The 16,253-nt window shown below is 45.1% G+C and overlaps 1 long non-coding RNA gene across 1 annotated transcript in view; it reads left to right on the top strand.

The window, feature by feature from the left end:
- LOC123345784 overlaps positions 1 to 16,253 on the top strand; it is a 75,913-nt gene that overhangs the window by 41,558 nt on the left and 18,102 nt on the right. The gene's annotated exons all lie outside the window — the stretch shown is intronic.

Here is a 16,253-nt window from a genome sequence, read left to right as displayed (position 1 = left end):
GGGGTGGGACACTAAGTATCTCCTGGGCAGCACTGATGCCCGTAGCAAGGCTGCTGTTCACGTAGATAGGTGCCCAGAGCTGTCTAAGTTATGCTGGGGATCTCTTTGGTCCTCAGAGCAGCCCACATTCTGCAAGGCACAAAATTAGCTTAGAACAACCATAACTTCCTGAGCTCCCCGGGTTGTGAGTTCTGGGCTGTGCCACTTGAAAGTGCAGCACACAACTGCGCCCCTGGTATGTTCACGCTGAGTTTTTGGACTGGGCCCGTCCCCAATGGCTGCTTTGATTTCCTTGCCCCGGAACTGCTTATCCCGGGGCAAGTAGGTTTTTGCTGCAAAACGTGCCTGGCCCCCCGCACCAGCCATCAGGGGAAGAGGCAGTAACAGAGAGCTCATGGCTCTGCTGCTGTTGAAGTGACTGGGATTTTCACCACTGAGTTCAGCAAGAGCATGATGACAGCCAGCTCATGCCGGCGGCCAGATCGTCCCTACCACTGGGAGCGCTAGAGATGGAGCCAGCCAGATGCCTTTGCCTCAGCCTCGCTGTCTTTGTCACCGCAGCCACCCTGCGACACGAATTGTATCATTTCCTAATGTATGCAGAACTTTTCTTTTAAAGGTGAATGCACTGAATTGTGAGGGGGGTGGGGGAGAAAACCCAAGGCCAAACAAAGAAGCTTCCCCCTCCCAATCCAGGCCAAATGATTCCAGATGCAGCAGACTTTTCCCAGACCATTCTGAAATCAGCAAGAGCCTGAGAAGGGTGGAGTGGGCTGCCTCCCCACAGCTGATTTTATAGTCACTTGCTGGGTTCACCCTCCCTCCCTCCCGAGCCTGGCACTAAGGAGACTAGGTGCTCGGAGAATTGGTCCTGCTAGTGAAGGCAGGGGGCTGGACTCAATGACCTTTCAAGGTCCCGTCCAGTTCTAGGAGATTGGTATATCTCCAATTATTATTATTATTATTATTTTTATTCCGCTCTCAGGTCTAGTCTAGAAAAAGGGAGGAGAGTCTCGTCATTTCTATGTTTTTGTCAAGCAGCGAAGCCACTTTTCATGCCAACTGCCCCAGATAATTTTTATTAAGCTTCACTTTACTATTTCTACTGTCAAATTACACCTTTGCCTCGTTGTCTCTATGTCGATAGCTTAGGTCAGGGGTAGGCAACCTATGGCACGCGTGTCGAAGGCAGCAGGTGAGCTGATTTTCAGTGGCACTCACATTGCCTGGGTCCTGGCTACCGGTCCGGGGGGGGGCTCTGTATTTTAATTTAATTTTAAATGAAGCTTCTTAAACATTTTACAATCCTTATTTACTTTACATACAACAATAGTTTAGTTATACTGTATATTATAGACTTATCGAAAGAGACCCTCTAAAAACATTAAAATGTATGACTGGCACATGGAACCTTAAATTAGAGTAAATGAATGAAGACTCGGCACTGCACTTCGGAAAGGTTGGTGACCCCGGCTTAGGTTCTGGTATGGCCCCCCTTCAACACCGCAGCTGAGTGGCTCCCAGTCTTCAATGTATTTATCCGCGAGTTCAAGTCTCCTGCATCCCAGGCTGTAGCTCTAACTACTGGACCCGCCTGCCACTGGATCTTTTAGGCTCCCTGCTTTCTCACTTCTCAGCCATTAGGTCGTTATTGAACCGGGGATTTTATTTATGAGCCGAACTAGAGTTGATGGAAAAGTTTCTGTCTAAGGGGATATTGGGGTGCATGAGCATGATTCCTGCCTCTGCCACTGACCTCTTGGGTGACCTTAGGCACATCACTGTAACCATCTGTGCCTCAGTTTCCCCAGATTTAAATAGGAGATGATACTACTACTACTACTGGCCTTCCTTAATAAAGCCTTCTGAGATGTGGATAGAAAGGACTGTATAAGAACTAAACATTATTATTATTGTTATTATTATTAATAATAATATTATAAAACCATCAGGAAAAATAGGTCCTCATAACTCCCCTCTCATTAAAACAAACCCTATGTGGCTGGAAGAGATCAGAGCTGAATAAAATCTGGGCAAACCCAATTTCCTACAACGAAATGCAAAGTGGTTTAATGCAGCAATGCCAAATAAGTTTTATTTTCCAAGGTTCGCTTGCCCCCCCCACCCCCCTACTTCCATAGTAGCCATAGCAAAGGCGTACACTGGCCTGATGAAAAGAAAGGAACTTTGCCCAACTCCTGGACTTACTGAATCGCACTCTTAAGAAACAACAACAGAATGCTCCGCTCAGGCTGGCCAGGCCTCAAGACGCTTTCAGCTACGCTAGGATCTCAGCCAGCCTTTCTGACTTAGTTTTCATGAGGTTAGCACATGAGTTTGTCAGTAGCTTTTGGATAAAGCTGGTTCTAGGATCCATCAGATTGAAGAGAGGGGCTGCTGATCGCCGCCTCGTGCCCGAGTGAAACAAGGCTTCCCTTCGGGGACGCCACAAAGCCGTTTTTCATCCGCGTCACCAAAGTTGCCGTGTGTTTGTTTGGGAGACAAAAATAGCTTTTGCTAAGAGGATGACAAGATTACACATCCTGAGCTGTCCTGGTGAGTCAACAGGCCTGGAGCTGCAAGCTCTAGCTGCTGATTTTGCAGATGGGCGTGGAGCTGTGGGTGGTGCAGTGATCAGAAAACACCATAGGAGGGGGCCTTGCCTTTAGTGAATCCTAGCTGTGGCTGGGCACCGAAAATCCCCTCCAGCAGAGCCTAGACAGCACCTTGCAAACTGGTTTGTGTCCTGTTGCTTTTTAAGGGCCCCGATTCTTGCTAGGGGCAGCCTCCTGGGAGAGGCTGAGCACCCCTAACTCGCGCTGAGGAATGCTAGGTGCATCCTCCACGGACAGACCTTAAATGCAGAAGGCCAAGGGGGAAAGTATAAACTAGATCTCTGTCTGTCTCTTTCTCTCTCCATCTGCTTGTCTCTCTCAGCCCTATCCACATTTATACTGAGCTCGTCACCGTCATCAGAGACACGGAGGGCCTGACACGCCATTGCTTTGCACCTTGCACAGTCATTTGTACCAGGGCAAAGTGACTCTGATCTGATTTAGGAGCACGTTACATCTAGTTTGCAGGCGTGGAAATGAGGCCACAAGGAGAATTGGGCCCTGAGTCTCTGGTTCTGGGATTAGCACTGTCAAAAGAAGGGTGATTCTTCCCTACAGCTTACTCTAAACTGGGTGTCCTTCCCCCATCACGTCCTGCCCCACCTTATTCCACTTCTGTGATGACAGCGTGGGAGAGACTCAGCATTCTGCTACCCGGGTGTATACCATGTGCCAGAGACACCAAGCGAGCAGGAGTTTGACACAGCCTTCTCCCCTTTAACACTGGTAGCCGTGTTAGTCTGTATCAGCAAAAAGAACAAGGAGTCCTTGGGGCTCCTAAGGTGCCACAAGGACTCCTCGTTCTTTTCCCCTTTTACACTGTTTGCCATAACATCAGCTCTGCAATTTCACATCCCAGGCAATGCTTAATTTCCAGGTCTATCAAGTGCAGCCAACAGGAGGCTTGTGGGGGACAGAGGTAACTCAGTGGCGTGCCTTCTCATAAGACATGTGGGGAATGGCTTGCGTCTAGCTATGCGTGGGTTGGAGCCCTGTATGGGAAGTACAGGAAGCCTCAAACTCAGGTGTCTGGAGAAGCTGAACATGTCTCCTGGTTATACATTCAGACCAGGCAGGCTGAAGAAACACATGTGCAGCAGGAGAGCAGGACTGTATGGCACACACTCACTAAGTATGTCTGGATCCCCTTCTGTCACTGATCCACAGAGCATGGCCGCCTGCTACTGTTCCCAGCTAGTGGAGTTAGTCGTTTCGCTCAAGTGGTAGAGGTCTGTGCGTTGGAGCTAGCGAGCCCAGTTTCATTCCCTGTCAGTAACACAACTGGAGAGGTCGTAACAACAGCACAGAAAGGAAAGCAGTAGGAACGTCACCAGAGCTGTAAAGAAATGCCATCAAACATGTGGCACCACGTCCTAAAGCCATTTCTCTACTCCTGCATGTTGCTTAAGGTAACTTCATTAACAATTAAGAGCAGGAGGTGCCAGAATCCTTGCAACAGGATGGCCTGTCCCACTGATGTCATGAGGTTCTCACACTTCGGTGAGATTCTTCACGTCTGATCAAACCAAACCCTGAAAGGCTGCTGGGTGGTTTCCTGTCTGGGATGAGCAAACAAACAAGGGAGTAGCAGAGGCTAAGAATAGGACTTGACAGTGCAGCACAGGGATGAGTTCTGGGTTTTGTAAAAAAACCCCACAAGCAGAGTCCCCTTCCATTCCTGCATAATCGTCTGAGGATTTCATAAAACTTCTGGAGACACTAAGGGAGGGATGGATGCATGGTCTTGTGGCTAAAGTGAGGATGCAGTGTCAGGACATGTGGGTCCCATTGCCAACTCTGCCACAGGGTCGATGTGTAATATTGGGCAAAGTCACTTAGCCTCAGTATTTTTCAATTGCCCTTGGTGCAAAATGCGTATGTACCTCTGAGCGGTGGTGTAAAGCTTAGATAATTGAGGGCAGATCATGGCTAGTCAGTGTGTAGGAAAGAAGAGTGCAAAAGTGTTACTAATACTTTAATTTATTTTTAGTGGGTCCTTACATGCTGTTTTTAGTGCTAGGCCCTGTATGAACACAGAATAAGGGATGGTTCCTTTCCCATAGACTTGCAGTGTAAACAGGCAAAGAGCAGGAGAGTAAACAGAGAGTGAATGACCTTGGGCAAAGTCAATGGCAAACCCAGTTCTTCTCCTGAGTCCCTGTCCAATGTGCTTTCTGCTCCCTCTCTTCAAGAAGTTCCCACTCTCCTGTGCTTTTGCAAAGGGGCCAGACAGATACCGTGGTCTCACCTGGGGGTATTTCCCTTAATGCATTCATCTGAGTTATTATTATGACATGCAAATGCAGTAGCAATACCACATCACCACACATAAATTGCTAATAAAATCGAATATGGTGTCTCATGCCAGCTATGTCATTTTAACGCATATCGCTGCTGCATATGTCAAAAATCAAGTTACTACCTGCTGAATTAAACATGACTTCAGTGTCTCTGAATGGATAGTTACTCATCATGTTTACTGTTTCCATCCAAACCATTGGGTCTGGGTACGATGTCTAACCAGTCATACCCGCTAACAAATGCTGTATAAACTACGCAGAATGGACTTCTCATGTGCTAGGTATGTTAGTTCATGAAAATCCTTACCAAGGGTATAATTAGGAATGACCTCACCTGCGTTATACATGTGGAACTTGACAAGGCTTGCCATGTTGCAATTTCTCCCCCACTGACACAAGTAAACAGATGGCAATGACGTTTTCCCAGAGGGCTGGCTGCTCAGTTTATGTAGTGTTCCATCCTGGGCCAGATTCAAGGTTCGGAGACGCCTGTCTGTGGGTTTTCGCATAACAGTCACGACAGCCAGCTGGGGGATTCTCATCTGCTCAGAAAGGGTTTCCATTAACTCGCCGTTTGCATGTAACAACTGATGTGGGCTGGGAAGCTACTTGTAGTGCTGTGGTATTAAATATTGCTGGGCTAAGAATACCAATTGCTTTCCCTGGAAAATTTTGAGACTTTTTTGGGGGGGGTGGAGGGATGGTCTCAAAATTGCCTTTGAATTTTTTTCTATGAAAAAAAGAAGCCAAAACTGAAAAAAAATTGGCTTTTGCACCCCCCCATTTTTTTCCAATGGCAAAATGGAAACTGATCATTTTGAGGGGTTTGGGTTTTTTTGGCAAAAAGTTTGAAAACCGTAAAAGAAACTAAAAATGTTCATTTAGTCAGAAGAGGCCATTTTCCCTTGGAAATTATTTTTGATGGAAATTTTTTGACCAGCACTTGTCAAAAAGAGTGACTTTGTGTCAGCAAGTGGCAGCTCAGGAGACGATTGTGCTTATTTAACTGGATTCTGTAGTATAAACTGTAGCCTCTCTTCCTGTGCTGTTTCCAGGGTTTCTCCTGTCTTAGGTTTCGGTGCCATTTTTTTCTCTCTCACACAGTTTCAAAGGCTTCCAGCTATTTCTCTCAGCCCTCTACTGCCATTAGGGTGACCAGACAGCAAGTGTGAAAAATCGGGACAGGAAGTGGGGGTAATAGGAGCCTATATAAGAAAAAGACCCCAAAATCGGGACTGTCCCTATAAAATCAGGACATCTGGTCCCCCTAACTGCCATGTCCTTCTCCCCACTGCTCCTATCTTTATCTCAGTTGGGAGGGCAGTTTGTCAGCACTAGCTTCCCCCCACCCCCACATCTGCTGCCATGTTATAATCTCTGTCCTAACAGAAATGAATGCGAAGAAAGGCTGCATTTTTATCAGGAAATTTCAACCTGCAAAACATTTCTGGAAGTCAGGATTTATTCAGGAGCAGGGTTTTCTGCTCCTTCCTCGAAGCATCTGGTACCAACCACTGTTGAAGAGAGGAGCCTGGGCTCGATGGAGCACTGGTCTGATCCACTCTGCCAGCGCTTACATTCCTACATCAAGCTTTTCAGGAGCTCTCTAACCCTTATGATACAATGCCCAGAGTCTTCAAAAGGAAGGAAGGTCCTGGCGTATTGACCTCAATAGGGGACCACCTTCCAGTGTGAGCTCCTAGCTCTGTAGCTATTTATTTGCAGAGTTGAACCCTTCCCCAATCCAGTCCGAAGTTTCAATCAGCATTAGCTGCATTGGTGCAAGCTACTTTTGAAGCTGGTGCAGCAAATCTACAAGGGAGGGGGAGTTTGCAATAAGGCGGCTACATCAGCTAAAATGGTCCAAAAATCCCCAGAGTAGCCACGTTCACAGAAAACTCAGGGTCTTTTGAATACCTGATTCCAAGCTACATAAGTCTAGGAATCTGCTCAGGAAAAAAACAGGTTTTTTTTAAACTGCGTGTCCTCATAAAAATTCCAAGGCACCCGGCAAGCCAGAAGTAAGTGCCATGCCAGGGATGTTAAATACCCAACCTACGTCAGCAAGGAACTTGCTCTTAATCAACAATCCACCTGGAATACCTCAGGGAAAAGACAAAAATTTGTGGAAACATGTTATGGCAGACTGAAGCCATCTTGGAGAATACCTGTCATGCAAAGAGCACGCCGGAAGAGAGGCAGCTATGTCTGTCCGTTTCAAAAACCACTGGTTAACTTAAAAGTATCCCCTTTGATCCTAGCCTAACAAAACACACTAGCTTTAGTAAGCAAATGTTCAATATTCAGTTTTCAATTAGCCTGTTTGGAAATGTGGTCGGCACCAGTGATTTTCCACTTTATGACATGCTTTATAATAAATAATTTTAAAATAATCATAAATAGCAATAGCATTAGATCATCTGGGCTTGAAAATGAACCTTAGTTTTGAGTACAGTACACAAAATAGGTTTTGCTATGGTACATCCCTAAAGCGATGTCTATGTTCCTCTTTTGCCATAATTAAATTATTGCTCATAAGAACTTTTGCTTGGTCAAAAAAGAGCATGCAAAAATTAAAATAATTCCATTTCACTGTTTTCCATGAGCCCTTAGCCAAGTTGGCCAATAAGTAAGGCAAAAAAAGGTATGTATTGTGTACTCACTTAAAACTTGGCTAGAAACAACCTTTTATTGTCTAATTTTTTTTTCCATGCCCAACTTGGCTACTCCAAACTAATCCATTGCCAAGTTTCTATAGTGCGTTATTTTCCTATGTGTTATGTGTTTAAAAAACATAAAAAAGGCTTCCCCCAAAATAGTCTACAACAGTTCTGCACAGACAAAAGTAGAGAAGGTTGGATTAGTCTTGCCACAATCAACACCAGTTATCCAAATGCTGGTGTTAAAAACTAGCTACATATTGCTTTCTTTTCTCCTTCCATTACCAGTGTAGCACAATATTGGAAGATCTGTAAATGTACAATTCTAATAAATACATCTGCGTCTCTAAGACCCCCTTCCAGCCACAGTGGAGACAGCCACATGATGTTACTATAAACCTTGCTTCTCAGATTGTAGGGACACTGGGATATGGCTGTAGGAATGCTGCTTTCAGCGAGTGCTGCTGCATTGTTCAACATGGTGGCATTTGTCGGAATAACTCGTGGGAAGTCATAGTCTTGTCTGCATGACACTCCATGATACAGGCTCTGTTCCATATCTCTCTGGATCCCTGTAACATGCTTTGTGTTATGTATGCGCATAGCTATGACTACTTAATGAAAACGGGGCAGTGATTGGGTCATACTTGAAATCAATCTAAAAAAAAATCCTGTAATTTTGCCTTCTATGTCAATGATCTTTCATCACAGTAAAATAACAAATCCAAGCCCCTATATCTTGAGAGACATTACACACTTACAATTCTGGTTTCTTAAATGAGTACCTGTAGGTCATGTAAGGGCTTTGTAGAAAGAGAGAGAAGAAAGGAGTCAAGGATGTACACAACAGTCGATGAAGCATATACTTCCTATCCCCATCATCAGATGGCAGTCCCTTAATTAAAGATGGTCCCTAAATTAGTCCCTAACTTCCACTGACTAGCCTGAGGTGCTGGAGATTGATGACAACACTTAACTGTTTGCTAGCAGCTGGTGAACCTCCAAAAGTTTCAGGGTGTGGTTTCGGGAGTGGTCAGCCATCAATCCCAACTTGGGGAAATCTTTGTAGACTGCTGAGATTTCTCATCCGGTTCTGCAGGCTCGAGGATTTTGGACAATTGAGAAAGGGGATGGCAAAGCAGCCAGACATGTGGGTGTTTAGCCAAATCTCTAAACTTTATGAACATCGGTGATTACTCATTTTAAAAAAGCCAGTGGTACCAGGGCTTCAGAGAACTGAGGACAATTTCTCTCGGGTCTACCATTCCTGGTGCCTCTCTGAACCAAACCTATGGAAGTCAATGGGAAGACTTGCATTGGCTTCGGATCAGGCCCTATCTCTCTTCAGCTTGAAGATTACACTGGAGGAAAGAATCATGAGGCTGAGAGGGATTTAAGATTTAGATTGAAATTAAATCCCCAGGGTACAGAATCTGAGTAACACCTTCATCCCCTCCTGAGTCTTCCAGGCCTGACCTTTCACAAGCACCATTTCCTGCCCAGTGACTCCAAAGAAAATAGAACTCCTCCTTGGCATTTAATGGAAATCTGCACACAACTTGTCAAAATACGCCACCGTGCCTGTCAGATGCCTGGGACAAGACCTCTACAGTAGTTTCCAGAAACCCAGCTCAATTACTTACATTTTAAATTATCTTTAATTGTCACATGTGAGCTACAGAAACATTCCCCCCTCCTCTGAACCAAGACCTTGCTATTAAGAGTCACCCCGTAATTGCAGCTTTAATAAGTGTACTGTAGCAGGTCAACAATGAAGGTTGGCCCAGGGTGAAGCTAGGTGAAACTAACTGCTTAATATGAGTAAGTGAAAGTGACACACCACAATAGTCTGATCAATTACGTATGGGTAGTTTGGATTGTAAATTTTTTAGTGAATGTAATTACGTAACCAGATGTGCTAATTCAATCTCCCCTCCTCACCCCGTCATTGCCTTAGAATACTAATTTTTTCCTTTTTCTTAATGTCAGAAAATCACCTTAACTACAGTATCTATCTTCACAGCCAGCAAGGTTTTCATAGGAGCTGAGCACTGATTTGACACTGCACTGCCCTAGGCTACAGAAGCATTACCACCATCCTCCCCCACCAGCTTTTATTTTAGGCCATTTTTCCATAGTTCCAGAAGGGATATCCCTCTTGGTGCTGATAGCATACAAGTTAAGAAAAAATGTTAAGGGGAAAAGCCTGTAGACCTTACTCTGGCAAAATTCACATTGCAAACAATTGCTGGTCCTTACTAGGTTGGAAGGGTGAGGAAAAGATCATAATCTTGTGTGTGTGTGTTCCACCCATGTGCTGCAGGTGTGGGATAGGTACATTGAACAAAACACTTGTTCACAGAACGAACAAAAACATTAATTAATGAAGGAGTCATTAAGAACTCACAAGAGGATTATTAAAAATGTATGAGATCAGCTGGTGTAAATGAACATCCCTCCACTGAGGATCTGAATGATGAGGTCACTTTAAGTAATACCGCTGAATATAATTAGACACACTGCAGCAAATCTTCAAAAGCTGCCAGTAAATCGGCACCCATACTTTTGCACACCCGAAACCTTGAAAGTATAGGGGCAAACGGTGTCATTGAGCATTCCCGATTTGCACGCATACATGTGGTCAGGTTTTTAGCCTGAGAAAATAATTGCTCTGGCAGTTTAGTGGGCGGGATGTGAGCAATTGTGTCCCATCCATGCATGTGATGGTGCCTTCTATTGGCTGCACCTTAGTGAAAGTAAAGAACCATGTACTACCGCCAGCAGAAGGAGATCTTTTCATTCAAAGGGTTGTGTTTCAGGAGCTTATTTGAAATCTAGTTATGTGTAGGTGATTTATCTAGCACTTCTTCGCATTGTCTGCAGCTCATGGAAAATCTGGCCTTTTATCTTTGGCCAGAATTTTTTTTTAGCTGGACTCCCAAGATTTTCCTTTACTGGAGCTGGGCTTGGATAATTTTATGTTCCTTATTTTCTCCAGTTTATCACATTAATAACTGCCTTTCTCTCTCCCTCCCTTTCCCCCATCTCGCAGAATGCTCGGACTTGAACCAAACATAACGTTAGTCACACACCCTTGGGATAGAAACATGCAGAGAAAACAATGAAACAAGACTGTTTATAAAGCCGTCAACACATTAGCCAGCGGAGAGGAGCCCAAGTTTCCATGTAAAGTCCTGAATGGACGCGAGTGACGAGACACATGGAAAATGTGGAGCAAGGAATAAAATTATAAATAAAACAAATACAATAAATTGGAAATGCCATTTTAGTCATAATGATTTGTGTTCCTAGTAACCCAAAACTCCCCTGCCTATGGAAAATGGCATGATTTTCCAGTGGGACAACCAGGTGGAGGGGAGGGGTTGCAGAGGATGTATCAGTTCATAGCTAGAGCAGTAGGACTGGGAATCAGGACTTCAAACCGCTGGCTCTACAAATGGCCCTGCAGTACAATCTTAGAAAAGTCACTCACTCACTCACACTTAGGCAGTACACGAGTCTTGTGTTGGCTCTTTGATCAGGAACGGCTTTTTCTCGCTGCGCTTTGTTTAGACTAGTGAAATTTGCAGTGGTGTAACCGTGTCGATACGCCTCTCGTGGAGGTACACGGCTCCCGTGCAAAATGGCGCTTGCACCAGTGTGACTTACTGGGATGGGTGGTGCTGGTGCTAGCTCTGTCTCGTCTTGCACCTACATGGGATGGGGGAGGGTTGAACCGCTGCTGACGCACTGATGAGACATCATGAACTTTTGGTGAGGTTCTGGGAGCCCTTATAATGAAGTTGCTGTGTAAGTACAAATTGTTATGAACTTTATTAGCTCTTCGGCTCCAGAGATGTGGGTTTGAACCCTGACTTGAGTTACCGCCGAAAGAGAAAGCCTCCTTTCCATTGGCCGCCTTTGCCCTACTGCCGTGCGATCTGGCCTGACTGACAAGCTGTGCGAATACAAAAATACTATCAAACACACGGCACATTCTTAGCTTGATATTCATTCCTGTTATTAATTTGTGTGTTACACTAGCCCTGACGAGCCCCAGCTGAGATCAGTGACCCACAGTGCTCAGCCCCATACAGACCGATAGTAAAACATAGATCCCACCCAATAAGGAAGACCTTACTGTCTAAATAGACAAGACAAAGGATGGGAGGGGACACAGGGACAGAGCAGTTAAGTGGAGTGAATAATTGATTTTTCAGTTCAGGGGCCGAAACAAAAAAAATCCCCCAAATGTTTTGGTTTGGTTCAACCTGACATTTTTTCCCTTGGGTTTTTCATTTAATTCCATTTTGTTTCTGGGTGTTTTATTATCTCCCTCTTGCTGTAATAGATGTAACTGCATGGGCTTAAATTGCAGCAAGGGAGATCTACATTAAGATATTAGGAAAAAACTGTAAGTCTAGTTAAGCCCTGGAACAAATGACCTTGGGAGGCTGTGGCGTCTCCATCACTGGAGGTTTTTACGACCAGGTTAGACGAACACCTGTCAGGAATGGGCTAGATAATACTTAGTCTTGCCTCAGTGCAGGGGACTGGACTAGATGATCTGTTGAGGCCCCTTCCAGTCCGATAATTCTGTGCTTTCTAAACAAAACATCATTTTGAAACAAAGAGTCAAAATGTTCTCAGAGACTTTTAGGTCAGCAGAGACCATCGTGATCATCCAGTCTGACCTCCTGCACATTGCAGGCCACAGAACCTCACCCACTCACTCCTGGAATAGACCCCTAACCTCGGCTGAGTTACTGAAATCCGCGAGTCATAGTTTAAAGACTTCATGTTACAGAGACGTCACCGTTTACTCTAGTTTAAGCCCCCCAAAGGACCGGTGCCCCATGCCGCAGAGGAAGGCGAAAAATAGTTGAAACAAACCATTAAGAACGTTTTAAAAAAAGTTTTCATCTGTTATTTGCCAAATTCAACCCAAATTCATGACTATTTTTTGGTTCCCCCAAAAAATGCACTTTGGTGAATTTACTATTTGCTGAAAAAACTTCAACCGGCTCTACAGGGAAGTAAAGTAACTAGCCAAGGTTACACAACCAGTCAGTAGCAGAGGCAGGAACAGACCCAGTGTTTCCATACCCACAGCTCAGTGCCCTGTCTGGTACACCACACTGCCACCCAAAGACATTGGCATATTTTGCAGCGATTAAATCTGAATGCGCAAGAGGCAGCCTCCTTAAAGTATGTGAACGTCTTGTAAAAGTTTCCTTTGAAACAACTGTGATGAGTCAGTTCGCTGTGTTTGCAAGAAAATAAAAAGTGCTAGCAATGCATGAACTGCGGCTGTTCTTTAAGGTAAGGGATCTGAATTTCCATTTCTCGAAGCCATTAGCTCTGCTGCTGTTCCGAACGGATTAGCCAGCGCATGGCGAAAAAGCCCCTTGGTCTGCCAGGATTTAAAGCTGTTTCTGCGTTAGTCAGACTCTTTGCCAGTGAAGTAACATCGTGTCCTTTGTTTATTATATTGAAACGCGATAAAAGAAAATGTCGGGGGGTGGGGAGAAGGGGAATGGTTGCAGTGTGAAATGAGTGTTCACGTCTGGGTTCCAGGATGCAGCCATGAGTAACGTCTGCAGCATCACTGAGCGTCCTACTGCTAAACTAGTCATTGTGCTGCAAACAGAACCCAAGAGTTGATAGAAGAGGATAGTCTGACCGGACCCAGATATACCGAGAAATACTAAATTGAGTACGAGGACCCAAGCCATGGGAGAGCTAAGTATCCATAGGAAAAATGGTATAGCTGCACAGAATTAGCATTTCTGCATCTTTTGTTACAAGCTTAACAATGGGCCCATTTTTTTTTTTTAGCATCTGTGACCACCCCATTGTGTTAATTATTTTTGGCTCATACCCAAGCCTGTTACAGTGCAGATGAACCCGTTTTCCAGTAAGCCTGGACCCGATCCAGGCAAAAGCCCCTTTTCAAAACAGACATTTCTAGATTTGGCATGTTTTCAATGTGACATAGTCAAATCTGGATGGAAAAGCAACATTGGATAGGCACAACATGACCTTAAACAGAAAGGCCAACAAAAGGTGCCCGGAAAAGTGGCTCAGAATAAAATAAGATTAAAATTCGGGTGGGAAGAAAATATTCCTTAGATCATAAGTGTTTTGGGGGCGGGGTCGTCTTTTTGTTCTGTGTTTGTGCAGCTCCTAGCACAAGGGGGTCTTGCTCCTAGGCTAAGGCTCTGCTGCTGCACTGATTGGCCAGATACTGCAGAAGTCAGCCGGTGCTGCCATAATGCAGGATTGCATTGGATGATATTAACAAACAAACATAGTGACGCGAGCCTGGGGCAATTAGCATGGTGCCTTCAGTCCAGTTGCCAAAGATGGAACTCGAATTGAACCGTAAATTGCCAATTAGGCAGGATCACATGGCCTTGAAACAATTCAGGCCCCAAGTAGTCTTCTGCACTGCTTATGCCAAGGGCTAATCCAGCATCGATAATACGGCCAACCCCAAACATATCATACCTCAGAAAACACATCAGACCCCTGAAAATGATGAGATTGGCTTAACCTCACCTCCCCGCCCCTGTCAGATTGTATTAAAAATACATTTGGGGGTCTTTATATTGGCCTTCTGTTCAAATCATTATGAGTAAATCTGCATTTCCAATGTATTGTATTTTGTTTATTTTCAAGCTCTACTCTACAACAGCGAGAGCTAGACACGTCCTCTCCTTTTTTTTAATGAAAGCTGAGATTCTCATATAGTCAAATGATTCCTGGAGCTGGAGCTTTACGAAAGCCACCACATATCATAAGACTCACAAGAGATGACGACATTGCCCATGCTGCATAAGGACTCTCGCTCTTGTCTTTCTGGTAATGAACCCAGCTTGTGTTGGCACCGGTCTCTTCTCTCCTACGTCGCCGGGTCTGATTCCATAAATCCTTTTCATCGCAGGGCATCGGCTGCAGTTAATGAAACGGACGCCCCATTTATTTAATAAGGAAAAGAAGCCCCCTTCTCAAAGACTTTCCCCCGGCACCAAACAGCTGTCGATGGAGTTTGAGTGCTGAGTGTTTCATGTGCTACATAGGAAGGGGCACTCCTATGGGTTAAAGGAGGAAACAATCTCCCCTTTTGTTGCTTGCCAGTGAAGTGAAGATGAAATGCTAGTCAGGGACCATGAAGGAAATACACACACTCTCTCTCTCTCTCTCTCTCCCAGCAAGTCAGCATGATCCTGGTCACTCCGATTTATCAGGACACTTATTAGCTTTTCCCGTGTTAATGGAGCCCGGGGTAGAGAGGAGAGAATGGGGAGGGGTTTGCTCACCGAGACGCAGAGTGCTGCGAGTGGCAGCAATGCCTGACAGTTAAAAGCCCTGTCGTGGGCTTTTGCCACTAGATTTTGGGGGGAGAAGCCCATGAACCAAGCCCAAATGCAGCACTTAACCCTGCAAAATGACCTTTGCACCGCACATTGCAATGTCAGATAGTTTAGGGGTTGTTGGGGGGGGGAAAGTAGGGGGCTTGGGGGGGTTAAAGAAAAAGTTATCTCACTGTTTGTTTAGAAAGGAAGGACAAATCGTATTTCCACCTGACTCTTTAAATTGGCCGAGCTGGGTGGTTTCCGCCTGTTATTACAATCCCCACTAGGTCTACATAGAAATGTTACCACTATAATAATGTTGGTTGGGTGTGATTATTGATGGCCATTTTTATACCATTAAAAGCCCTAATGTAGACACAATTCCACAGGCATCAAAGTGCTTTTGCTGCTATAGCTTATTTTGCTTGGGGAACCAGTGTAAGTAATACTGGCAAAAGCATTTTATTGTTGGCGTAAACTGTGTCTACATGAATAATAATAATCCCTAGCTCACATACAGTGCTTTTCATCCATCGATCTCAAAGCACTTTACAAAGGAGGGCAGTATCACTATCCCTGTTTTACAGCTGGGGAAACTGAGGCACAGGTCAGGGACGTGACTTGCCCGAGTTCACTCATCAAATGGCAGAGCCCGGAATAGAAGTCAAGTCTCCGGTCTGGTGCTCTGGCCACTAGGGAACAAGCCTCTACTGCAGTTATACCCGCAATAGTAGAGACAAGACCTTAGTCTGCTATGGTGAAACTCACCCCTGTTCAGCAGAATTTAACTGGCTTTGAGACCGGTACTAGATCTCTTCAAAGGGGCGACCACACCCCTAAAGAGAATCTTGATGTATTTCTTAAAGCCCCTCTCTAAGCCTGGCCTAATGCTGTGATTTTCCACCGCGGTGTGTGTGTGTGTGTGTGTGTGTGTGTGTGCTGGCAGCACTTCTCCCCTGCATCTGAGAGTCCTGCCAAATGCCTGAGGGTAAAACTGCATCCTTATTGTCTGCCGTTCCAATGGCCTCGGGGAGGTGCGCGCAGTTGCCCAAGCGTGGCGAAATCAGGAGACTCATTCCAGAGCAGTTGTTGCAGCCTCAGACACACCTCAAGGTAAGTGGGGAAGGCACAGAGGTAATTAACGCCGTCATATTGATCTGCTACATTGCCGCATCTTCCCCTTTAAGCTATTCCTTTAAAACCCAAGCGCTCTGCTTTCCTTGGCTGGATTTCACTGTAGCTTTACTGTTTTTATGTTTTCTTTAAAGGAAATTTTGGGCTGGAGCACATTGCCAGACCAGGAGGTCTGGAAGGTGAAGC

The sequence above is a fragment of the Mauremys mutica genome, chromosome 12 (assembly GCF_020497125.1).
Source record: "Mauremys mutica isolate MM-2020 ecotype Southern chromosome 12, ASM2049712v1, whole genome shotgun sequence".
In the NCBI taxonomy this organism is placed as follows: Eukaryota; Metazoa; Chordata; order Testudines; family Geoemydidae; genus Mauremys; species Mauremys mutica.
This window is presented reverse-complemented; position numbering and strand designations above follow the sequence as displayed.